Source organism: Aquarana catesbeiana, linkage group LG01 (assembly GCF_042186555.1).
Source record: "Aquarana catesbeiana isolate 2022-GZ linkage group LG01, ASM4218655v1, whole genome shotgun sequence".
Classification (NCBI taxonomy): Eukaryota; Metazoa; Chordata; class Amphibia; order Anura; family Ranidae; genus Aquarana; species Aquarana catesbeiana.
Window position 1 is genome coordinate 302,903,838 of NC_133324.1, and position 27,344 is coordinate 302,931,181.

The window sequence follows — 27,344 nt, forward strand, 5'->3', positions numbered from 1 at the left end:
ATAATCGATCCAGGAGTACGACTCGTGCACAGGTGAATAAAACGTGTAATCTCTTCCCCTTGGATGTTGCACTCTCCATATGTCTACCAGCTGTAGGCTGGCGAGCTTTTGCTTCATCTTGCTTAGTTGGATACTGTTCTTCACCTGTGCCCGAGCTGTACTGTCCAGACCCGGGTCCATGCAGAAATTAAGATCCCCCATTAATATCAGTTGCCCTTGTCTAAACTTCGTTAATTTCTCTAGAGTTTTAGTAACATACTCTATTGGGTTCTTATTTGGTGCATAAATATTAGCCAGTGTATATTCTTTTTCATATAATCTACCTCTCAGAAATATTTATCTACCTTCTGTATCCACTAGTCTCTCTTCAAGTACAAACCTAGTTCTTTTTGCGAATCCAATGGCAACACCCCGTGTTCTACTTGAGATAGTATCTCCTTGGTACCAGATCGGGTACTCCCCTGAAGATAATCTTATTCTTGAAAGATGTGATATATGTGTTTCCTGGAGAAATACCACCTCTGGTCCAAGCAGTCTAAGCTCATTAAAAATACTTCTTCTTTTGTTAGCCATATTTAGACCTTTGACACGTTATACATTTTATTGTATTTGGTGTCATTTTTCTACCTCAACATCGCCCCTTACGATCTTAGACCTTGGAGAGATACCCCATTTTATAATTATACCGGTTATACTAAACCCCCTCCCCTTATTCCTCCCCCCTTCCCTCCCTCCCTTCCCTCTCCCCCCTGTCCACCCCCCCCTTTCTGGTCAGCTCTAGACCCTTAGACCAATGTGGATCCCGTGTGTCATAACCCACCATTGATCTCCACCAATGAAGGTGGAACTATTGGCATGCCAGCTATTCAGCCGTATCTGCCTCGGTGGCCGGGTGCTCTAGTCATCTCCTCACTACATTCTAGCTTTATTCTTTACTTTGCATGGATTTTTCTCCCTCCCTCCTGCCCCCCTCCAACCCCCCCGCTCACCACCCCTAATCCCAGGTCTATCCATCTTTCGTTGGACCAATCCAACGTCGCTGGCACCTGTAACCTAATTTCCTGCAGAATTCTTCCAGCTCATCAGGGAATCTTAGCCTGGCAGATCTGCCATCTTTACTGCCGACTAGGCAGGCCGGGAAACCCCATGAGTACTTTATGTTTTGGTTTATCATTTGTTCTAAGAGCGGTTTCAGCAGGCGTCTTCTCAGTAATGTGTCTTTGGCTAGGTCTGCAAATACTTGGATCCTGAAATCTTCGTATTGAAGTGAGGTTTGCACCCTCAATTTTATACATATTTTCTCTTTGTCAGTGTAAAATCTAAACCTCACAATTATATCGCGACTTCTCTCTGTTCGGCTATTATCCAGCCTGCCTATTCGGTGCACCCGTTCAATTTTTGGAAAGTCCTCTCCTCTCAACTCCAAGAGTGGGGCGAAAATGTCTGCTACCATTTTCCTCAAATCTTCCCCCCTTTTTTCCGGAACTCCTCGGATTCTCAGGTTCTGTCTGCGACTTCTATTCTCCTGGTCCTCTATTCTATAGCATATTTTTAGCTGGTTTTGTTGCATTGTTTTAATTTGTTCTTTTAGGTCAGAGATTTCTCTTTCTTGTTGCTCCATTATATCCTCTGCCCTTTCAACTCTGGCCAGCAGGTTTCCTAGGTCTGTCCTCAGCATACTTATTTCAGTTTTAATCGATGCTTCGAGTGCTTTAAACATCTCCGCGATTTCGTTTTTTTGAGGGGAGGTCAAGGTCCTGTCTGGGTTCCGTCATTCTGGATATCTCGTGTGTATTTTCAATTAATGAGGACTCTCTTGATTGATTGGGAGTCTGTTCTTTCTTTTCGTTCTGACCTTTTTTCCTCTTATCGAGGGCAGTAGATGTTTGAGCTTCTTGGTGCGCGCCCCCTGGGCTCCCCCCCTGTAGCTAGGTATTGTTTGATTGAGCTCCCACTTATACTTCCGGAGAGGTTGTCCTTTGATGTCTTTGATGTACCCCCTTTCCCTGCTTTAGTTGTGTTTCTGCTCATTATTTGTCTCAGGGAGTTCTATAAGTGGTATTTAAACGCTTGCACCACCAATGCAGAATAACCTACAATGCTCCTATATTGTGGTGATTTTTATGTATCTAAGTAGCTTTTCAATATTTGTGTTTTCCCCTCCAAACCCCCGCTCCATTAGCTACCAAACTTTGTTTGGATGGAAGCGGGTTGAAAAGCCTGTTCTCTATCTCCGAGCTACTATAGGGGGACTGATGTTCCCCACCTCCACCTGGTTTTATTTCACTCTCTACTAGGGGTGGGCTGTTCCGAGGCCCTGCTTCCCCCCTCCAGTGTGCTAAAACTTAGGTGTGCCCAGAACACTGGGAGAGAAGGAAAACAATGCCAAACAGAGCCATTCCTGCCACTCTTATGCCAATATTTCAAGGCGTTGCACCACTTTATTGAAGGATTAGGCTAAGCAAGTTTAACCCTATGCAGGTAGACTATATCTATTGTTTCGCCTATCCGTGCATGGCTAAAAGATAGTAATAGTGAACGGTTTCAGATACTATAGTGCTGTCAGTATTCATCCAAGTATTTTTGAAACATTTATGTCCCGTGTTTCAGGAGCAGGCATCCTGGTTACCCGGTGTTTTTGAATATTATGCCTTTGAGAGAAATTGAATGTCCCAATTTATGGTTGAGGTACTGCTACAATACTAAAAATACAGAAAAAAATCAGCAGGCCCTGGTGTTGACAGTTGTAGTCAGTAATTTGGGTCCTCTTATTCTATACCATCAAAGCTCAAATATAGCCAATTCCCCTTTAAGAGGCCAACAGTACCTGGAACTAATGCTTGTTAGTCAGGGGTTTTCTGGCACTATCCAGAGGTGTATAATGTGAATTTAAAGTATTTGTACTTGTATCCAGGTACTGCTTTAGTGCCAATTATAATCTCCCCGATAAGTGTCCACTGTCCCTGGGGGCTATCCAAGCCTCAATAGAATCTTTACTCCAATATATAATGTCCCTTCTGTATGGCCCAACAATTGCCGCTCCAAGATTATCTATAGTATTGCTTTCCAGTTATCATGGGGCAGATGTCGCCGTGTAGCACAGGTGTGTTAAGGAACATTAGTCGAGATCGTGACCTGTTGTTCTTCCCTATTATAAGTACACAGTAAGCGATTTTTCACAAGTGCTGGTTTGCTTTCGATTTACCAGTAATTATAGCTACAGCAGCGTCAACAGAGTTCACAGTATTTTGTAGAGCTTCGTGTAGTATAACTCTCTGTGGTGTATAACGACCGGAGTAGCGAATATAGCAGATGTCAACGATTAGCATGCAGTTCTATTCATACACTGTTCAACAACTCAGTTTTTAATTATTTGCAGTATCACCTTTGTAAAATTCAGCAACTGCATACCTTAATACTCCACTGGCAATATTTCTTTCTTTCCAGACATCAATTTCTAATATTTTCTTACCTCTGGAGCCCAAGCGGAGGCATATCTCTTACCCAACCACGACCTCTATATATCCTTGCTCTGAGGGAGGCGTTCCTACTGCCGATTGTTTTACCCTGTCAGGGCTCTGCGAGGTTCAGGGATACTCGATCTGAGTGGTGAGGTGGATGACGTAGGTTTAGTTGGATCCTCTCCCTCTCCCCACCATCTCACCATCTGGTACCGAGGAAGGAACAGGGGGGCAGAGAAGAGCGTGCGGGAACCCTCCAGGGAGAGCACAGCCGTCTCTCTATCGTCCAGAGCCGTGCCGCTACATCCCGGTTCTCATCGGGATCGGAGCTCCATGCGCATGGCTCGGATGCAGGTCAGCACGCTCTTCATTTCCCCTGTCCTCGTGGCTGCTCGCCCAGCTGACGGAGCCGCCGAGATGCCGATTTACTGACATGCTGCCAGCTCCTCCCCTCCCGACAGACGCCTCACGTCATCCCCACCCCCCTCAGATATACCTCCCTTTTGAGCAAACATGTAGTTTTTTCTTGGAAGATGCAGTGATTAGCCCGAAAGTCAAACTGGGTTCTTGTGGCCACGTTGAAAAGAATGAACGTGTGTATGGAGAATGTGGACGCAGTATTCAAGAGCGTTTTCAGAAAACTCTGTAGTTCAGGAGCAGGAGCTGGTGTCCGTTTCCATAGTGAGGCTCCAATTGACATCATCCGCATAGTGGCGCGGGTTATGCTCTTGTCAGTTACGACAAGTGAGTGCTATGGCTAGGGCCTGGGCTCGCTGATCCCATCTCTAACAGGCGTAATATAGCATTTCATTTGAGGGAGCTTCATCTTTGGCAACCCGGGCCAAAGTTGGCAATTTGGGGTCTTGCCTCTGGACCAGCGCTTAATAAGCTGGAAGACAACAATCTAGAGAATAAAGTTCGGATTGTGCGAGGGTTGCACATTTTTACAGACCAGGTCGGGATTTTAGGAAGAACTGCTGTGGAGACCAGATCTCCTCTCAGAAGTATGCTAAAAGCTTGATCTCAGGTATCCAAGAAGCTACTGAGTTTGGGCCTAAGACTATTGGGACATCAAAATGGTCTTTTGGGACATGCATGGTCCTTTAGAAATCCTCATCTTGGATTCTTTTCAATGGATTTTTGTCCTTGCGCACCTGGGACAATTTTTAGCAAAGGAGAAGTTCAAGGTGGAAACAGTGTCCCTGATTCATAGGGGGTTCAGCCAGGTGACTGGCTTGTTTCCAATAAACCTAAGATGCTTACTTTCATGTGCCCATTGTAAAAGACTTCCGCAAGTTCCTTCAATTTGTTGTAGGTCAAGACCATCTCCATCTCCAGCCATTTGGGCTTTCAATATCACCCTGTGTATTTTCAGGGTCTTATTGTTTGTTATGGTCTTTATCAAAACAAGGAGCATATGCCTGCATAGTTACATGGATGTCCTTCTACTGTCCCAAAACAAAGGGCAGCCGCTGGAGCCCAGAGCTCAGGTCTTTCAATGCTCCTCAAATTCATATGGCAGCTGAATCTGGAAAAGAGTCACCTGGAGCCCACTCAGGCTCCTGTGTGCCTCGAGGCTCAGTTCAATATAATCAAGTGGACTATTGCCTTGACTCTGCATCCTGATGTTCTGGAACAGAATACTCCTGGCCCTATCTTCTTCCCACCTGTACGCCTTTCAGTGTCTAAAATGATTGGCACTATGGTGTCTACGGTTCTGAGGGTCAAGTGGAAGCTGGAGAAGGCGACCCTTCCAGAAGTGGGAGCCAGGAAGCAGAATTAAGGTCATCTACATAACCTCAGTCATGAGAGCGAGTCCCCTGGTGGCTGCAATGAAGAAACTCTCTCATTTGCCATTCCATTGCCCCATTCCTGGTTCACAAGCACGTCCGATGCTAGCAATATGGAATGGGGGGTCTTGCTGTCTGTCGGGGATAGCAGACAGGCGGGGCTGTCAATTTCTCAGATTATGTTGAACATTCTGAAAACTACAGACAGCCTTCTGCACCTTACAGGCCTTTCAACATATAACAAAGGGAGCATCAGTGCTCTTAGGTTAGTCAACACAGATGCCCTGATGGACAATTGGCAATGCAGTAGGACCTGTGCATTCCTTCCAGTCCTGGTCAACCTAGGGTTTCTACAAAGACTCCGAACTTAGGTTGTGGAGGTAGCGACAGTGATGCCTTATTGGCCAGTTAGGCCATGGTTCCCCTTGCTAACAGAGTTCAGCTTCCAGAACCCAGTGCCAGGCCTTCTGTCACTGGGAGCAATTCTACATCCATGTCCAGCACGGTTGTGTCTGACAGCCTGGTTTTTGAGATTGGAGGTCCTCGGCTGCTCCTCCAGGGTCATCTCTGCCCTCTTGGTGAACTGTGTCTGGAATGGGTGTATAATCCTCCAGGTATTAAATAGGTGATGCTCCCAGATTAGCCCATGGAAACAGCTTGATAACGTATGTACCTGAATTATGGAAGGTGAAATATTGCCCACCTGGGGGACATAACCATGTTAAAGTTCCTTCCTACAACCCTAAATAGATGGGAGAGAGGAAGCAATTTTTAAGAATTCAGGTCAAAATATGAATCTAGCATGAGTTAGGGGCATAGACATACAACAAAGTAAGTGGAGTTTCCACATACTATATTTGCAGTCTAACAAAATATATCTACCTTGGGGGTCAGTGCAGGAGAATTGCAATCTTAAATGGCAGTTGTGTTTGATAAGAATGGCAACACAAGCCTTCCTGGATATACTGTAAGTATGAGACAGGAAAGCATTTAGATGCAAATTTAAATGAGCCACATTTACAAAAGTCAATTTCTTGTATTATATTCACATCTGCCCTTAAAGACTTAAACTCCTTCAATGCCAACCTTCTTTTCCTAATAAAATTAAAAACATAATTTGCAAATAGTTATAAAAAACAATACTGCTGCAGTTAACTTGAGGAAAAAATTAATCCACCAGTGTAAAAGTAGGTAACAGATAGGAAAAGAACCAACAAAAAAAACAAGAATTATGTACAAATGCCTCATAAATGCAAACAAGAGTCTGGACTTTGTGAGACCTAGCAAAGAGAAAAAAACAAAACAAAGCCCTTGAGTGAAAAAAGCAACTCAGGATACCATGGACTGAGCCACAGTCAGAGTGAGTGTAAATGGAGACAGCTTTCATATGGTGAAAGCCGTCTATCAGTTTTCTATTCAGTACTTAAAGCGGTGTTCCAGTCGCAATTTTTTTTTTTAAGTTAGCAGCTACAAACACTGGAGCTTCTGACTTTTAACAAGGACACTTACCTATCCAGGGAGCCCGCGATGTCACCCCCCCCCCGCCTGAGGCCGATCTGGTCTGCCTGCAGGCTTCACCGCAGGTTTCCTACTGCGCATGCGCAAGTGCTTTCTGAATGGACCGTCATCTTCTGGGACACACACAGCTCCCAGAAGGCAATGGGGTGAAGGAGGAAATTACGCCGTGGGCTGCGGCCGAGGTAGGAAGGAATTACACTCAGTATTTCACATAAGGTAAGTGAAAATAAAAAAAGATTATCCAAAAAGGAGTGGTGGAGGAGTGGTCGTTCCTTTAAGAACAACTTGTAAAATAGGGTGGAACTCCGCTTTAAGGGAAATCCAGGACAAATAACTCCAAAACAAACCACATGAGTATACAGAGGTATCCTAAAAGGGATCTGGGTATGCGGTGCAGGCAGACCATGTTAGGCAAGCCACTAGGTAGGGGGCACAGCTCACTGGGTACATTTATATAGGAGGTCTAGAAAAGGTGAGATGTTATAGTGTTGAGAAGGACTTCTTTGACTTGGACTTAACCAGAGTCCAGGTTTTTGGTGTGGAAGATCATGGAACTGGAATTGGTAAGATAAATGCCTCTTCCAGGAGGGGTGGTCCTTGGGAAAATCTTCTACTTCTTCCAAGTCTCAGGTGCTATGTTGAGAGCCATTCTTGACTGCGATAAGCCTGAATGGGAACCACCATCGAGATGGCACATAGTGTTGATGAAAATGGTAGATAATAGGTTTCAAATTATATAATTTAGCCAGAGTAATAGGAAATAAGTCACTGAAGATTTGGATCTTTTCCCCTCAAAATTTTCTAGAAAAAAAAAATTGTTTTATTTAGTTTCGGATATATTCGTTATGTTACTTATTTAGTTTTGTTTCGGAATTTGTTTAGTGGCGTTTCGGAATTTGTTTATTTTCCTTAAATTTTCATAAAATTTCATTCAGTTTTCGATACATTTTCTGAACGATTGGAATTCTGATCAGTCAAAAAATGATCAACCAATTTGAATTCTGTGTGAAGAAAGGATGGTTGTTAAGCAGCAAGTCGTGAAGCCGTCTGTCGTGTCCTTAACACCCAATGACTCACCAGCTGTCAGTGGGCTTCCCCACAGCCCTGGGTTGTGGGGATGAGCCCCCTGCCCCAAAGCACCCCCCCAATGTTGAGGGCATGTGGCCTGGTATGGTTCAGGAGGGGGGCGCTCGCTCATCCCCCCCTTTCCTGGCTTTCCAGGCTGCATGCCCAGATAAGGGTCTGGTAGAGAATTTATGGGGCCTCACGCCATATTTTTTAAATTATTTCTTTTGCCGCCATTGTTTTGTTTACAATTTCAGCTGTCAGTGGGGAAGCCCATTGACAGTTGATAAGTCATCAGTTGTTAAGGCCATGGTGGTTGGGTTTCCAGCCCACTGCATAACAACCAGTTATCATTTTTCAACCGATCGGAATTGTAATAGTTCTGAAAATTTTAAATTTGTTAGAAAATTAAAAAACAAAACACATTTTACAGATTTTCAACTAAATGCATTAGTATTTGTTACTTTTTATTTCTATTCTACTATTTGTTTTTTCATTCGAAGATCCGGATATATCCAAATCTCAGAATAACCACAAATTCGTATGAATTTGTATTTGGAACGAAACAAATTGCACATGTGTAAAATTTACTTAGAGTAGAGGATAGCAGGGTTTCCATACCCTCATAGTAAATAAAACAAACAATACCATCTCTGAGTTGGGCTCCTGTGGGTGGTTTAGGGCCCAAAGACCTGCATGTGTTGATATAAATATAAATATAATTTTTCTATAAGACTCATAGCATTCTGGTGTCACAGAGACAGACTTTCTCAAACAAATGTTGTTGGATACAATGGGAGTTGTATTCCTTTGGCAGTTTGAGTCTATTGTCCCTATAGCTACAGTAAACAGGTAAGAGAGTGTCTTTCTAACTGAAGCTACTGAGATGTAGGTTTGTTGGTTGTTAAGGTAATGGAGTTTGTAACAAGCTAACATATTAAAGGACTTATGATGCCTTAGACACACACACACACACACACACACGCACACATCATCATGCTTTGAAGATCAGAAGTCACTAAGGATACAAGAACAGTGCCTGATGCTCCAGGAGAATCATTGCCAATGGAGATCACGAACATACAGTAACAGAAGATAAGTAACCTTTAAGTGTATTTGTACTGGTATAGACCATAGGCTGCTCATTTGATAGACATTTTGCTTGTTATAGATATCTGTCAGACTTGTATTGTATTCCTAATATTGTAATAGTTTTGTATGTACAGCATCTTTGTATAGTAAAAGCACATTTACACACTGCAGAAATCTCAGCTTCCTTGCTTATACCACAGAGTAACCTTGCTAGATAGATGCAAGCAAAACATTTGGGGGCTCGTGCCATGATCTGTGCTATAATTCAATTGAAGCAGACCTGTTTTTCTGTAGTGTGTTGTGTAGCTTGTGCTAGGTAAAATGCTGCGTAAGCTGTTTAGGAAAAGCAAAGCTGCAGAGGGTTCTGGTGGCCAGAAGGAAGTGTGCAGCTTACATATCTGGGACAGAGACAATGAGTGGGAGCCTCTTGCTAAGGAATTTGTGAAATATGCTTCTCCCTTGAAGCTGACTTGGGGTGATAAAGTCTCAGATCATTTTGTAGATTTTAGCCTTAAGGGGTTGGATTTAAGTAAAAAAGAGAAGAGGACAATGTCCACAGTGGGTTAGCACTTCCTTAATGCTATTTATACCGAATCACATAGAAGGGAGAAGGCAGAGGCAGAAGTTAATGTATTAAAAGACCAGCTAGCAGTTGCTTCAGAGTGTGTATGTTCAACTGCTAGTCGGGGTGATGATTTGCAAGAGCGGTGTGCAGCCCTCATAACCAAATCAATTAATGCCTTAAGGAAAAGGATGGAGCATAAACCTGTTAGTAAAGCCAGGGTACATGCCATTGTCACATCCCAAAATTGGGATTGTGAGGATGTGCTCTCCTCAAATGATAGTAAGTTCAAGGAGATAGAGTTTGATATTTTGCATAATGATCTGCTAGTGCGAAAGAAAAAGTATGCCAGACCTCTCATTACTAAGCATAGGAAATGGCAACATGATAGCGAGGATATGGCAGATGGGGAGGTGCATTATCACAACCCCAGAGATGTTGAATTTGAAAAAGTACGGGAGTTTACACAAACTGAACTCCATGAGCTGGCAAAACAATACAAACAAAGGTCTTGTGAGCCCCTATTGACCTGGCTCCTATGCTTATGGGATGAAGGGGCAGACAGTGTTGTTTTGTCAGGTAGGGAAGCAGTGACTATGGGGGTGTTAACCCATGATCCACAATTGCGTCATGCAATGCGAAAAGCCCGAGAGTTTAGAGTGAATTTTTCACTGTTATGCCATGTACACGTGGTCGGATTTTCCGATGGACAATGTCCGATCGGAGCGTGTTGTCGGAAATTCCGACCGTGTGTGGGCTCCATCGGACATTTTCCATCAGATTTTCTGACACACAAAGTTTGAGAGCAGGCTATAAAATTTTCCGACAACAAAATCTGATCGCGTCAATTCCGACCGTGTGTGGCCTGTTCCGACGCACAAAGTGCCACGCATGCTCAGAAGAAATTCCGAGACGGAACAGCTCAGTCGGGTAAAATTAGCGTTCGGAATGGATACAGCACTTTCGTCAGGCTGCAATGTTAAAAATGATTTAATACAGCGCACTCTCTTCTTCTTTATAATGTGAGAAGCATGAATTCGTTTTGCTGCTCATATTCACACAGACTTCTCACAAACGTATTTCTTTACTATTTATTGGGATTCCCTCAATATATTTGGATTTGTCACATCTGACAACATTATTTTTTATTTTTTTATTTTTTTTGGTTTTAAGGCAGATTTTTTTTGGTTTGTCTTTTTTTAAAGGCTGATCTTTGTTTTATTGTATTTTAATTTTTACTCCAGAATATTTTTGTGTGTGTTTTGTGTGTCAAGTTACCACAACACCATTGATATGTTCTTCTATTTAATCTGTAGGAGATTGTTTGGTGTTGTTGTCTCTTGTTAATTTCACATTGTATTTTGAAATGTACCTGCATCCTCACCAACCAACTGTCCTTTTTGGATGAAAACACACATAGGTTTCATTTATTAAGGGCTCACAACTAAACAAAGAGGGAGGCAATGCTGGAGAAACAGCAGAAATGGGTGAAGCCTTGGACACCCAGGGCACACATCAACTATTTTCAATCGAAATTGGTGGCCTGAGGAGTCCATATATAAGGGAGTGCAGTCTGGTCCAGAAGTCCCAGGGATCCGGAAAGCAGCAGATGACATCTGTGTCCCCAGGCTGTGGTCATACAAGAGACGGTATCTTTTGCCAGACCAGACTGAACCCAGGGCCATCACTCTCTGGTCTTCCTTCCACGCTTCCTTCCACGCTGTGGCTCTGGTGGTGGAGTTGTGGCTGCAGGAGGAGGAGGAGGAGAATGGTCCAACTCAATCACGTCAGTCTTGGGTGTTATTTCGCCACTCACCCCCTTAGTTAGGACTTTATAAATAAGTTGCTCACACATGAGGCGTTGACCCTCCTGCATGCCCTGCAGTTTTGTGGCAGCCATGCAGGCAAAGGCCTCTTCAGGAGTAGGTAAGGCTCTGAGGGACACAGAAGCCTCCTGAATGAGCCTGAGTGCAGAATCCTGAACGTGACTCCCCTTCCTGGGTCTTTTGTATGGAAGGCGGAGGGGAGGAACCTGCGATTCGGTCAGGCTGCGACTTGTCCCAGGCTTCTCCTGGCTGACACTTAGCCCCGCCTCCTCCTGGCTGCCACTAACCCCCGCCTCCTCCTGGCTGCCACATTCCACAGCCTCCTCCTGGCTGAGGTCTTCCTGTGTATGGAAAATGGACATAGTTTTAGTATTTGTTTTATCAATCACACACAATTTTCACCTCCTGACTGTTGCAAATAGAATGTGAACAAATATAACAGACTATCATTCTGAGCCCACCATTTTTCATTCTTGTACCAATTTTGGGTGCCCACTACTGTCTATTGATATGTCAAACACTTTATTAAATCACCAAGTAGTGATCAATAATAACATCTAGTAAAGATAATTTATTTATTGACCAGAAATCTGTAGAAGAATGCTATACCTGACTCCAGCTGGGCTCCTCCACTTCTTCCTGGCTGGAAGGCCCATGTTGGACATCGGAAGCCTCAGCTGGGGTGGAAGGAAGAGTGAAAGGAAGAGTGGAGAGGGATTCCCTGACTTCAGAAAATGTGAAATAAAATACTGCGCTTAACAAAGACCTGCTTGAGCTGCGACTAGAAAGTGGTAAACAGCATAATCTGTAAAATGAGAAAAGTCACACTTAAATTGTGAAAAAGGCCAGAATCAAATGTCTATAGCCTAGAGGGATGTATGCACATAAGTGATAATCACTGTGCCTAAAAATTAAAATGGTGAAACACAAGAATTGCACAAAAACGTGATAAGGTGACAAATAAATGCCTCAAAACACTCAAACAAAAATATAGCAAACAAACATCACTGTAACATATATGTATCTCAGAAAAACCATGAAAAAATGTGAGTTAAATAATAAAAACGAATCTTCAAGGTGCAAATGATGTCCCTAACAACAGTACATAGAGCAAAATTAGTAATAGTCCAAAAGGCTAGATAAGAAAATAATAGATGTCCCCAAGTGACAGGTGAATATTAGTAATCTTGCTGCAGTGAATAGGGTGCGTTGATGAACCTCCACCTTCAAAAACTCCTGCCTCTTACCAAAAGATGTGGTCTGTAAATGATAGGAGACCTTACTGGGCGGATGGCTGTAACCCCAGCCCGGGATCTGTGTGTCAAGCACTAGATGTCATCCGGTCTGCAAAGAACCCCCTCAGCCGGCCGCACCAGGATGGTTAAGATGGGTCACCAAAAAAGACATAAACAGCTCCACATAGCGTAAAACCTTACATTTATTAAATGGCAAGATCAGAAATGCACTTACAAACGTCAGTGGTTATAGAGCGTATACAGGAGCCATGTCCCGACGACACCGCGATTTGAATACCCGAAAGGAATGGGTTGTTTTGGAGCTGGCCAGCTTTTCCTGTATACGCTCTATAACCACTGACGTTTGTAAGTGCATTTCTGATCTTGCCATTTAATAAATGTAAGTAAGTATGTTCTTATCTAGCCTTTTGGACTATTACTAATTTTGCTCTATGTACTGCTATTAGGGACATCATTTGCACCTTGAAGATTCGTTTTTATTATTTAACTCACATTTTTTCATGGTTTTTCTGAGATACATATGTGTTACAGTGATGTTTGTTTGCTATATTTTTGTTTGAGTGTTTTGAGTGTGCATACATCCCTCTAGGCTATAGACATTTGATTCTGGCCTTTTTCACAATTTAAGCGCGACTTTTCTCATTTTACACATTCCCTGACTTCAGTCTAGTCTGACAGAAATCGCAGTCTCTCATAGTACCACAGCCTGGGGACATAAATGTCATCTGCTGCAGCTCCGGATCTCTGGGAATCCGTGACCTTCTTGCGCTCCCTAAGATATGTGCTCCTCAGGCCACCAATTTTGTTTTTTAAATAAGGGATGGTTGCTGTGGGCACCACCGGCTTCACCAACTCCAGCAGTTTCTCCAGCGCTGCCTGCCTCTTTTGTTTATGATTATAATGGGGGTGTCTCACCTGCCACAGACAGGGCAGCTCCCTGTATTTGTCTATGAACAGGGGGAGGAAGTTGTGATCATTGAAGCCATCCATTTTCTCTGCAAGACACAACACGAGACAAACCCTTGGTCAGGCCAAACTCTCCTAATATTGTTACAATATAGGCTTCAATTTCGAAGCAGTATAGGCCCAAGTTTAGATCTTACCTTCGTTATCATGATCGGCGCCTCCGATGCTCCTTCCTCCGCTCACAGATCGTACGTAATACGCACGCGTGTTACGCTTTATGCACACTGCGTATGTGTGTAACTCCGCCCGCCCCTGATGTTCTTTCTAGTCTATTCCCCGCCCCTTTTCGTTATGCGCAGTGGTGGAGAGCACATGGTGGATACACAGCAGGTGCGTGCTAATTACAGCAACGAGGAGGAGGAGGAAAGGCCGGAGCCTGAAACGACTGGATCCAGAGGGAGACGATTTAAGGTCTCAAATATGTCCTATGGGGAGATGTTGGAGATGGTCGACATCCTGAAGAAGGCCGACTATGACGGGAAGTATGGACCTTATCACAACCCCAATGTCAGAAAGGCCAAGATCATGGCGAAAGTGGTCAGGAGTCTGCACCGGAATTTCGGGGTACGACGATTGAAAGATCAGCTCAGGAAGCGGTGGTCGGACCTGAAATTACTAAAACACGAGCAGTACAGAAAGATCCGGAGAGTGCTGCAAAAAAGTAAGTAGTTGTGCTGTGTTCCTAATCTTTTTCTGTTTATAACGTTCGTGCTGCTCCATGTGCTTTTCTTAAAAGTGTACATTTTAAAATGGCAACTTTCATGTTCATGGGCACATTATTCGTTCGTATCAAACATTTTTATTTCGGACTATAAAACACCATTGTTTTGGCCATATGCATTTGGCCACATATTTGACGCCCTACTTGTATGAAACTAGTTTGGTTGTGTAGATGTGTTTGTTACTAGAATGAGATGCAAACTAGATTCTGTGTAAGGAGAGGACACTCAGCAGCTGTTTTCACATCTGGACTCTGGAGCACTAGTGTGGGACACAAGAACACCCTTTTTATTAGGGGGGCACACAGGTGCTCCAGTGTATACTATAGGGGGGTCTCCATCTGTAAAGCTTGTTTAAAACAGGTAAAAAGTATTGCAGCTTGACAAAGGACACTAAAAATGCTACATTTTGGAACTCGGCAAAAATAGACAATTGTACCCCACTTCCAAGCAATGTTTCCTATTTATAGTTCTGCCATCAAATATCTGTGTGCTAAGTATACCATTTTTTTTTTACATAGGGGAGAAAAGACTCGGAGGATACCCCTCATCCGAGGAGAACAGAGACCCCCCACCTCGGGAAGAAGGGGAAATACCCCCAACCCAAGCAGAGCAGGAGGAGGAAGAAGATTTGGTGGAACTAGACACCACAACAGGTGAGTGTCTGCGACCACAGGCTCAGGTAACATATGGATGCCGGCATATTTTTGATACCTGTTTTTGTTTGGTTTCTCTCTTTTTAGGTGATCGTGATGTTGTGGATCGAGATCCTTTCACATCAGAAAGTGCCCAGATCCTGATCGGGGAGATCATGGGGTGTAATTTAGAATTGGAAAACCTCAAGAAAAACATCAATGATGTTATTCAAAAAACTAAAAACATCATTGATGTTTTGGGGCGAGTTTAAAACCCCTCCAAATCCCTTTGTTTTTTTGTGTGCTACAATCTTTAAAATGTTTGAGCGATTTTTAGAAAAGCCAAATTTGGAGGATGCACACAGTGTGCCAACATGTGCTATCTGCCATCATGGGAGATCAATGGACGCGTTTTGGGGGTGCAACCCCTTCCTCAATAATAAAGTAGCTGAGAGGAAGGGGTTTCTTCCCCAAAACACGTCCCTTGATCCCCGTTATGGCAGCTAGCACATGTTGACATTGGCAAAATTGTGTGCATCTTGCAAATTTGACTTTTCCTGGGGTGACTTCACCCCATCTGAACGCAATATCAAACACAGTTCCTAAATACTCATGTATGATATTGCCTTCAAGTTCTACCAAATGTGAACTTTCTAAGTTCAAGATTTGTGTCTTTCTTGTTGGTTTTACACATGCCTGTTTTATCTTAAATGGACATTTCTATTTTTGATAATGCCACCCCAAAAAAGGTTATACAACAAACATGTTGGTTTGTTTTAAAAACCTTTTCTAAATGCACATGTGATTGTGCAGGTATTAAAAAGATTGTGAATCAAGAATGTGTGGATTATTGTCTCAATGCTACAACACTTTTGTGGTGATGTAATTGCTGCTTTCTGTGAAAATGAGGGTTATTTCTTAAGGGCAAATCCTCTTTGCACTACAAGTGCAGTTTCAGTGCAGTTTCAAGTGCACTTGTAGTGCAAAGTGTCTTTGCCTTTAATAAATAACAGCCAACAGTGCTTTGGATAAGGTTACACAATCACGCCATTTTCAGGACTACCCACATTTCAGTCAGGGTCAGCTAAAACAAACACAAGCAGTAAATGTCACCAAAGATTAGTTTTTTTTATTTGATAAAGGCTTCACAAATTTTCTGGCATATTGATGGCCCCCCTACCCACAAAGAACTCAAGGTATCTTAACCGGACATCACGGGCACTCAGGGAGGGCAAGCCAGCGCCGTCAGGGTTGTTTCATGTAGAATTCCGGCCTCAGGCCCAACTGAGCCAGCATAGTTGGCAGAATGTTGGCGTAAAAAATTATGTAGAACACAGCACGCCAGGATGATTAAGTTTATACTCCGCCATATGGATGGGTGTCAGAAATAGGCGGAACCGGCTGGCCATGATTCCAAATGTGTTCTTCACCACTCTTCTGGCTTTGGCCAGCCAGTAATTAAAAACCCTCTGTTCCGGGGTGAGGGTCCTCATCAGGAATGGCCGCATAAGATGGTCCCCCAGCGCAAATGCTTCATCCGCAACGAAGACGAATGGGAGTCCTTCCACATTGTCTTCTGGAGGTGGCAAGTCCAAGCTGCCATTCTGGAGATGCCTGTAAAACTCTGTCTGGGCGATGACTCCACCATCGGACATCCGGCCATTCTTCCCCACGTCCACATACAGGAAGTCGTAATTAGCCGACACCGCCGGCAACATCACAATACTATTGAACCCCTTGTAATTATAATAGTACAACCCCGAGTTGGGTGGTGGGACGATGTGGACGTGTTTCCCATCAATTGCCCCTCCGCAGTTAGGAAAGTCCCACCGCTGGGCAAAATGGGAGGCCACAGTCTGCCATTCCTGTGGCGTGGAAGGAAACTGTTGAGGAAAACAAAAAAAAATTACTATTTATGCACATAAACATGGCAAGCAGATTAGACACAAAAATTTTTGGCCAATCTCCAGATAACATTTATTAAGGGGAATTTTACAACACCAAAGTATAACGTACACCTATCATATCCCCCCCCCCTCATGGACCATTTCTAACATCATGGGGGGGAATCTTGGACAGGTAATCTTCTCCACTTCATTGAGACATGAATGCCTAAATACAGGGTATTACTTGGAACAGCCCCTCCTTAGTTACACTATTGGCAGCCCACTGGACAGGTTAGAAGTGTCCTAATACAAAGATATAAATACACACTGTACACATTTGAGCACATTTGGACATTCTGCTATTACCTATCAAGATAATAATAGGATACAAAAACTTTAAACAGTACCATTGGAAAGTACACAGGCAGGCCCTTGCAATACATGCTTTGGGGAATCCATCCATACATCTGACCACAAAAGAGATGGGTATATTTTGTATGGGTTTGGCAAAGTCAGCAGATAGATGATTGAGGATAGATAGAGAATTGGGATCAGCTGACTTAGCAGTTGGGGGGAGGGAGGGTTAATAAAAATTATTTGGGGACAACACAAAAAAAAGCCTCTGGCACTCTGCCCGAATTTAAAGCACAAATCACATTTCAAAACATTTTAGGGGGTGTTTGGGTTAAAGCACTACTATGGAGCTGATAAAATACATTGTTAATTAAGTGACTACATGAGGTGAATATAGAGGCAGGAGAGCATGCTGGGGAGGTAAGTGAAGGCAAATATGTATGAAGGACTAAAAAAATAATTACATAAAAATTCAGCATGCATGAGAACAAAGGGGACATTCACAGCATATTACAATCATGGTAATTAGGGAATGAGGAGAGAAATGCAATATATTAGCAAACATTATATACAATAAAATGTGATATTAAAGGATAAAAATCTTACCTTCATATACTCCTTCTGTAGGACCTGGATGATGGCAGAACAGGTCTCTGGGATAATGATACCCAGCGCCTGGGGGGAGATGCCTGTCGAGAACTTGAGGTCCTGCAGGCTTCTCCCTGTCGCCAAGTACCGCAGGGTAGCGACTAGCCTCTGCTCCGCGGTGATGGCTTGCCTCATGCAGGTATCCTGCCTGCTGATATAGGGGGTCAGCAAAGCCAGCAGACGGTGAAATACGGGGTCCGTCATCCTGAGAAAGTTCCTGAAATCATCAAGATTATTCTCACGGATCTCACGGTGCAAAGGCATATGAGAGAACTGGTCAAGCTGAAGCAACCAATTCTTGGTCCATGAACTCCTCCCCACCCTGTTCATGGACTGGACTTGTGTCAAGGTCAGGACCCCAATACCAAGCCCCCGCACAGCACAAACTCTACGAGGAGTACGTATACGCAAAATGGCTAGAAAACGGTCGGCTGCTCAGAACGAAGTAACAGAATGCACTGAAGAACAGCAAGGCCTGTGAAGAGCGACCTGAAAAACAGTAACGAACGAACAAGAACACAATGACTAATCCAAGTCACACGTTGCTTGCTTGCACGCACTGAAGAGCAGATACAAACCCACAAGCACAAACTGAACCGCAGAAAACGATCTAAAAGCCACGAGTCTGAAAAAGCGTGAATCGTCTCTCACCAAACTTTTACTAACACGAGATTAGCAAAAGGAGCCCAAAGGGTGCCGTGCTTGGTTCTGAACTGGCCTTTTCTAGTCTCGTGGGACATGGTTGACGTCATCGCATTGTTGGCGACAGGAGAAGACAGGAGGTGAAGAGAAAACCAGGCTAGGTATTTCTAGGAAAGAAATGTGGGTGGACCTAATAAAGGCAGGAGTACCTAAATTTGAGATAGATGGCATTTCTATTGCAGAAATGCAGAAGAGGTGGAAACATTTATGCCGCGTACACACGGTCGGACTTTTCGTCTACAAAAGTCCAACGGACGCCGACGGACTAAAGCTGGCTGGTAATCCGATCGTGTGTGGGCTTCTCCGGACTTTCAGCAGACTTTTTCAGCCTCAAATCCGACGGACTTTAGATTTGAAACATGCTTCAAATCTTTACGTCGTAACTACGACGGACCCCGAAATCCGCTCGTCTGTGTGCTAGTCCGACGGACAAAAACCCATGCTAGGGCAGCTATTGGCTACTGGCTATGAACTTCCTTATTTTAGTCCGGTGTACGTCATCACGTACAAATCCGTCGGACTTTTGTGTGGTCGTGTGTAGGCAAGTCCGTTCGTTAGAAAGTCTGCTGCAAGTCCGCCGAAAGTCCGCCGGAAGTCTGTCGGACAGGCTGTCGGACTTTTGTAGACGAAAAGTCCGACCGTGTGTACGCGGCATTAGTAGGGAAAAGTGTCAGGGTTAGAAACACTACACCTAGTCAAGATAACATCAGCCTAGATTTAGAGGAAAAAGAACAGACCCCTCCTGTTAGCCCCAAACCAATTAAAAAAACTGAACATGAACCCAAATCCCTTTATCCTGGGGAGGAGTTAGAGAGAATCAGAAAAGTGGATTGGGAGGTTCCTTATCCTTTATGAAGGGAAGGTGAGTCTCCTGTAATAGCCGTGAGGGCAGTGACAGCAGGAGACCGACGCCCATATGCACCTGTCACTGTATGGTGGGGGAAGTCATCTTCTCCTACACATGTATTTGCTTTAGTTGATAGTGGAGCTGAAGTTACACTTTTGCAAGGAAATCCTTCCCATCACAAAGGAGAATTGATTTATGTAGAAGGTTTGGGAGGGCAAACTACATCAGCAGTTAGGATACGGGTGAAATTGGCTATTAGCAAGGGATCAGGATTTATGACAAATGTTTTGGTATCAGAGTTACCCGAAAATATTCTTGGGATGGATGTACTTCAAGGTCAGTCAAATCAGACTGAAAGAGGTACATTTACATTTGGGTATCCTGATAAAGCGTATCTGGTTAGGGCGGTGAAAGCTGTGGTCAGAGGTCATGCGAAATGGACCCCTGTCTACATTCCTCCACCAGAGAAGCCAGTCTGTCTCAAGCAGTACAGACTTCCTGGAGGCCACAAACAAATTGGGGGGACTATTCAAGAACTGTTGAGAGTAGGGATCCTTAGACCTGCTGTAAGTCCTTTCTTGTCTCCGGTGTTCCCAGTAAAAAAACCTGATGAGACATATAGAATGATTGTGGATTACAGAGGTCTAAACAAAGTGGCACCTCCATTGAAGTCAGCTGTAACAGATATGATCTCAATTGTTGAGAAAATTGCTAAAGAGGCAGGAGAATATCATGCTGTGATAGACCTGGCTAATGCTTTCTTTTCAATTTTGATAGACCCAGAGTGTCAAGACCAGTTTGCTATAGTGTGGGACATCAGCCAGTACACTTTCACTGTCCTTCCGCAAGGCTATCTTCATTCTCCAAGGATTTGTCATTAACTGATTGCCCGAGATTTAAGTACCCTGAATTTGAAATTCGCAGTTTCACTACATTGATGACATCATGATCTCTGGGACAAAAGAAGATGTAACTGAAGCACTGCACCTGCTGATAGAGCACTTGGAGAACAGAGACTGGGCTATCAACAGAGACAAAGTCCAAGGACCTGCCACAGAAGTGAAATTCCTGGGAATGATGTGGACTGGGCCGCAGAGGAAAATTCCAGAGACAGTTGTGCAAACTATCCAGGAGCTGTCGCCCCCTACTACCAAAAAGGAGGCACAGAAGTTCATTGGAGTTGTGGGGTTTTGGAGATCGTTCATCCCACATCTTGGACTGATTCTGAGGCTTATATATAATGTCACCAGAAAAAAGACTGAGTTCTCATGGGGTTTAGAGCAGTGGACTGCATTCCTGGCTGCTAAAGAAGCTATTTTGCAGCATCAGGGATTAGGACCCATGAGACAAGGAGTACCATTTCAGCTGGATGTAGTGGAGCAGAATGGTACCATATCTTGGAGTCTGTGGCAGCCAAATGAAAAGAAAGGACTGAGAGCAATATACCCATTGGATTTTGGTCCAAACAACTGACAGGGGCACAGAAGGGATACATGCCCCTAGAGAAGTACCTGTTGGGGGCCTACACAGCACTTCAACATGTAGAGACCATTACAGGAAAGGACACAGTCACCATCCATACTGCATTGCCAATAGCAGGATGGGTGATAGATAACGGACTGACCACTAGGGCAGCTGTAGCCCAGAACCGGACACTGATGAAATGGAAATGGTACCTTCAAGAAAGAGGGGGTATTGCAGCTGGGGATGTTAGAGACATTTCAAAACAGTTGGCAGGGCTTGTTACTTTTACCAACACCTGGCCAGAAGAAGAAATTGCTGTGCTGCAGTCATCCCCCATTCAAGAGGCTCCACCCTTTGAGTCTCTGTCAGAAGACATGAAGGAGTCAGCGTGGTTCACTGATAGTTCAGCCATAGTCACCTCGACTGGGCTTAAATGGACAGCAGCAGCCTACAACCCAAGTACAGACACAGTCCTGCAGGAGATCGGAATTGGAGGGTCCAGTCAGTATGCAGAGTTCAAAGCTGTAGTGATGACTCTTCAGGAGGATCCTTCTTTCCATGTCACTATCTACACTTACAGCTGGGCGGTTTTTAAAGGACTGACAACTTGGATGCCCACGTGGAAGTCCAATGAATGGATGATTCATGGAAAGGTGGTGTGGGGAGGCAAGGAAGACTGGGACTACATCTGGAAGGAAGCTCACCCCTGCACCATAAAAGTGGGGCATGTTGATGCACATGTGGCCCTAGTTCCAAACTTTGAGAACTATAAGAGAGTTGCAGATGAAATCGCCAAAGTGAAGGCAGTTGTACCAATTGATCCTGTCTTGATGAACTTGGCCAACTGGGCCCACAAGCAATGTGGACATTTGGGACAGAAAGCAACATATGAATGGGCACAGCAGAGAGGATTGCCTATATCCATGGACATGATAAAGACTGTAATAGGGAGCTGTACAGTGTGTGGAGAAGTGCAACAATGGCCATAGCAAAAGTACTCCACCGGGACGATTAAGAGGGGGTGAGATCTGGCAGATTGACTTCATCGGTCTCCTGCTCTGGGGAAGCAATGGACTGAAATATTGTTGCACTGCAGCGGACACCTATTCAGGACTTATGCTTGTTCATCCTTGCAAACGTGCAGATCATGCCGCAACGCTTCAACTGCTCCAGAAACTTGTTGTTGCTTATGGTTGTCCCAAACAAGTCCAAAGTGATAACAGCTCACACTTCACCACATCTACAGTACAGCAGTAGGCCAAAGATTCTGGAGTGTACTTGTTGTGCCACATCCCATACCATCCACAGGCAGCTGGTTTGATTGAAAGATACAACGGGTTATTGAAGGACCAGATTTGAAAACTTACACCCACACATACACTAAGGGGGTAGGATCAGGTCCTCACACAGACAATCATGTTGTTAAATTCTAGGCCAATAGCCAAAAGCACACCATATGAGAGGATGGTAGGGGCTGGGGCACAGATTCCACAGCTGGAGTGCAGAGTTCAGTATTTACGTAAGGTTCCTGAAAGAACAGGGCTTAACAGATACCATGTTACTGCTTCCCATAACATAGAAACCAAGAGTGACATATCTGAAGCTGAAGCCTATCTAGGAATGAGAGGGAATCTGGCAGGAAGGTTTGAAGTTATATTTGCATTGGCAGATGCGTTTGAAGACAGTGACTGGGACTCTGACTGGTTAGTGGATACTTCTCAGCAAGAGTGGAAAGTGAGGCTATATAACATCAAACCTTCCAAAATAAACAGCAGTGAACTTTTGGGAAATATCAGTATATTTCCTCTCCTCCCTATTGATGTTCTTTGGGAGGGTCAGAAGTGGGTACAGGCAGGGGGCAAAGTGTTAGTCAGATATCCAGGCAAGAAGCCATTTAGAGGAGAAATTGTAGCTGAAGGGCCTGGATCTACTGTTTATGTATTATTATGCAGCATACACACGAGCAGACTTTACAGCAGACTTGGTCCGGCGGACCAGAGTCCATCGGATAATTCGATTGTGTTTGGGCTCTAGCGGACTTTTTTCCCCAAAAGTTCGACAGACCTAGAAATGAAACATGTTTCAAATCTTTCCGACAGACTCAAGTTTGGTCGAAAAGTCCGCTCCTGTGTATGCTAGTCCAACAGACAAAAACCGACCCTAGGGCAGCTATTGGCTACTGGCTATGAACTTCCTTGTTTTAGTCTGGTCGTACGTCATCACGTACAAATCCATCAGACTTTGGTTGATCGTGTGTAGGCAAGTCCGTTCATTCGGAAAGTCCGTAGAAAAATCCACCAGACCAAGTCCGTCGAAAAGTCCCCCATCCGGCATTAGAAGGAACAGATAATCCGCTTTGTTTTCCACTCCACAGGCTGTCTCTGATTTGATCCATAGGACATGATGGAAAGAATGACGGAACATCACAAGAGTTGTGGAGAGCAAGGCCTTTGATGTATTACAAGCCTGGACTTGTTTCTAAGGAACTTTAGAATGGACTTTCTAATGAACAATTAGTTAAAGACACCTTCTTAATGACAGAAATATGGGAAGTGTTGCATTCAAGGAAAACTAATGTTTAGAATGAGTTTTCTTAGTGATGAAGTGATTTTCTGTGTGCTGTCTGAGAGAAAAATCAAGGCCGGATTGTGTTGCGTTTGATATAAATATAATTTTTCTATAAGACTCATAGCATTCTGGTGTCACAGAGACAGACTTTCTCAAACAAATGTTGTTGGATACAATGGGATATTATTGTATTCCTTTGGCAGTTAGAGTCTATTGTCTCTATAGCTACAGTAAACAGGTAAGAGAGTGCCTTTCAAACTGAAGCTACTGAGATGTAGGTTTGTTGGTTGTTAAGGTAACGGAGTTTGTAACAAGCTGACATATGAAAGGACTTATGATGCCTTAGACACACACACACACACACACACACACATCATCATCATCATGCTTTGAAGATCAGAAGCCACTAAAGATACAAGAACAGTGCCTGATGCTCCAGGAGAATCGTTGCCAATGGAGATCACGAACATACAGTAACAGAAGATAAGTAACCTTTAAGTGTATTTGTACTGGTATAGACCATAGGCTGCTCATTTGATAGGCATTTTGCTTGCTATAGATATCTGTCAGACTTGTATTGTATTCCTAATATTGTAATAGTTTTGTATGTACAGCATCTTTGTATAGTAAAAGCACATTTACACACTGCAGAAATCTCAGCTTCCTTGCTTATACCACAGAGTAACCTTGCTAGATAGACGCAAGCAAAACACTACATTACTGTGCAAAAGTTTTAGTCAGGTGTGCTTTAAATTAGGAACGCTTTCAGAAATGGCCATGGTAATTTATTTTTATTAATTAACAAAATGGAAAGTAAATGAACAGAAGAGAAATCCAAATCAAATCAGTATTTGGTGTGACACATGCACATGGTTTGTGAAGTAACTTGGCAGGTAGGTTGCTCCAAACATCATAGAGAATGCTCAGATCTCCTGTGGATGTAGGCTGCCTCATATCCTTCTGTCTCTTCATATTATCCAAGACAGACTCGATGATGTTAAGTTCAGGGCTCTGTGGGGGCGAAACCATCATTTCCAGGACTTCTTGTTCTTTCTTACACTGAATATAGTTCTTAATGACATTGTCTGTAAGTTTGTGGTCAATCTTCTGCTGCAGAATAAATCTGGGGCCAATCAAATGCCTCCCTGATGGTAAGACATGATGCATAAGTATCTGCCTGTATGTCTCAGCTTTGAGGACATAATTTTTGACCAAATCTCCAACTCTATTTGCAAAAATGCAGCCCCAAAAACTTGCAAGAAACCTCCACCATTTATCTGTTGCCTGCAGACACTCATTATTGTACCGCTCTCCAATTTCTCTCAAATTTTGACTCATCAGTCCAAAGCACCTGCTGCCAGTTTTCTGCACCCCAGTTCCTATATTTTCATTCATAGTTGAGTCGCTTAGCCCATGTTGGAGGTATGGCTTTTTGGCCACAGTTCTTCCATTAAGACCACTTCTGGCCAGATTTCTCTGGACAGTAGATGGGTGTACCTGGGTCCCACTGGTTTCCAGCTGTTCTGTGCTGAAGGCACTGCTGGGCATCTTCTGATGTCAGAGGGAAGTAAGCATGACAAACATGTGGTGGCCAGCTACAAATATGTTACCAAAAGAGGCATTATCCCTAATAACATAAACCAGGAGAAAAAATATACTGTATGGGATTTTGTACTGTATATGGCTACAGGACACAAAAACAAATAAAAAATGATATCCACTTTTTATTAACAAATCACATTAACCACAGCCTGGGAAGATTTTACCTGCTTAATGACCAGGCCATTTTTTACAATACGGCACTGCATTACTTAACTGACAACTGCGCGGTCGTGAGACACTGTACCCAAATAAAATTGATGTCTTTTTTCCCTACAAATACAGCTTTCTTTTGGTGGTATTTGATCAACTGCGTTTTTTATTTTTTTGTGCTAGAAAAAAAAAAGACAGACAATTTTGAAAAAAAAGCAATATTTTTTACTTTCTGCTATAAAACATATCCAATAAAAAAAATAAAAAATAAAATTTCTTCATAAATTTAGGCCAATATGTATTCTGCTACATATTTTTGGTAAAAAAAAAAATCCCAGTAAGTGTATATATTGATTGGTTTGTGCAAAAGTTATAGCGTCTACAAACTAGGATAGATTTATGGAATTTTTATTTATTTATTTTTACTATTAATGACCTAGCTGACATTTTTGACACTTTTTTGGGAACCAGTGACATTACTACACTAATCAGTGCTAAGAATATGCACTGTTACTGTACTAATGACACTGGCAGGGAAGCGGTTAACACCAGGGGCGATCAAAGGGTTAAGTGTGTCCCTAATGGATGCTTTCTAACTGTGTGGGGAATGGACTCACTAGATGAACACAGTGGTCTGTGTTCCTGATTAGCAGGAACACAAGATCACTGTGTTCATCTCTGATAGAACCGCGGTTTGCCTTGTTTACATCAGCAGACCGCCTTTCTATCTCTCTGGGGAGCGATTGCAGGTGGCCTCCCTCTGGCCAATCAACGTGCATGTAAGTGCCCCCGCTGGCTATTGCACAACATGATGTACAGGTAAGTTATTTCACGTAATAGAGCCAACCTGCCACAGTATATATACTGCAGCTGGTCGGCAAGTGCTTAAAAACATAATTTTATGTACAAGTGTGTGTAAAAACACTTCACTTGATTACACAAAAGTCACAGCTTCACCATCAACCTATCCATAACACATGCCAGTTGAGATGTTGATATGGTTGATGTGATAGGGTAAATGTTTTTCGCAATTACCTTTGCTTCTTTAGGACCTTATAGACCTCACTTGTATCCACGTAAGACACCAATTCAATTTAAAAACTGGAAATAAACAAAGCATGAAATGAGAATCAATCATTTTTAAATAACTTACAAAAATTATCCTAGCACAATAAAAAGAAGGAAAAAAAAGTATTCTTTTTTTATGATTACTGTATATTTAATATCTATCTATCTATCTATCTATCTATCTATCTATCTATCTATCTATCTATCTATCTATCTATCTATCTATCTATCTATCTATCTCTCTCTCTCTCTCTCTCTCTCTCTCTATCTATCTATCTATCTCTCTCTCTCTCTCTCTCTCTCTCTCTCTCTCTCTCTCTCTCTCTCTCTCTCTCTCTCTCTCTCTCTCTCTCTCTCTCTATATATATATATATATATATATATATATATATATAGTGTATGTATTAATCACTTCAGACGGATAAGCCATACAAAAGTCTATTTCATCTTACAAAGTCATCGTCCTCATGGGAGCAGCCCATGGTGGAAAATGAACCACAATGGTGAGAGCACGGCACATCCAAATTTAAAGAGACTAAAGCTAATAAATGCAAAAAGGTAAACATAATTATATCCCAGCATATCCATAAACCAATTTTACTAAACAGGTAGCATATACTAAAGGAAAAAAAGGACAAAAAATGATTCAATAATTGGATCATCACCTCATAGTAAGACTCTTAAAAAGAATGATCTCCAAAAAATATTGGTCTTGAAAGAATTAGGGTAGCTACTAGTCTCTAAAAAGTAAAAACATATAGAGGAGGGTTGCTTAGCAATCAAAATAATCAACAAGCCATGATGCAAAAAAAACTCCAAAAAGATGTGTTTCATGAATCATACCTGAATGTGATATCTGGAAATGCGTGTACAGCCAGACCGGCCCATCACTTTAATGCCCCGTACACACGGTCGGATTTTCCGATGGAAAATGTGTGATAGGACCTTGTTGTCAGAAATTCCGACCCTGTGTGGGCTCCATCACACATTTTCCATTGGATTTTCCGACACACAAAGTTTGAGAGCAGGCTATAAAATTTTCCGACAACATAATCCGTTGTCGGAATTTCTAATCGTGTGTACACAAATCCGACGCACAAAGTGCCACGCATGCTCAGAATAAATAAAGAGATGAAAGCTATTGGCTACTGCCCCGTTTATAGTC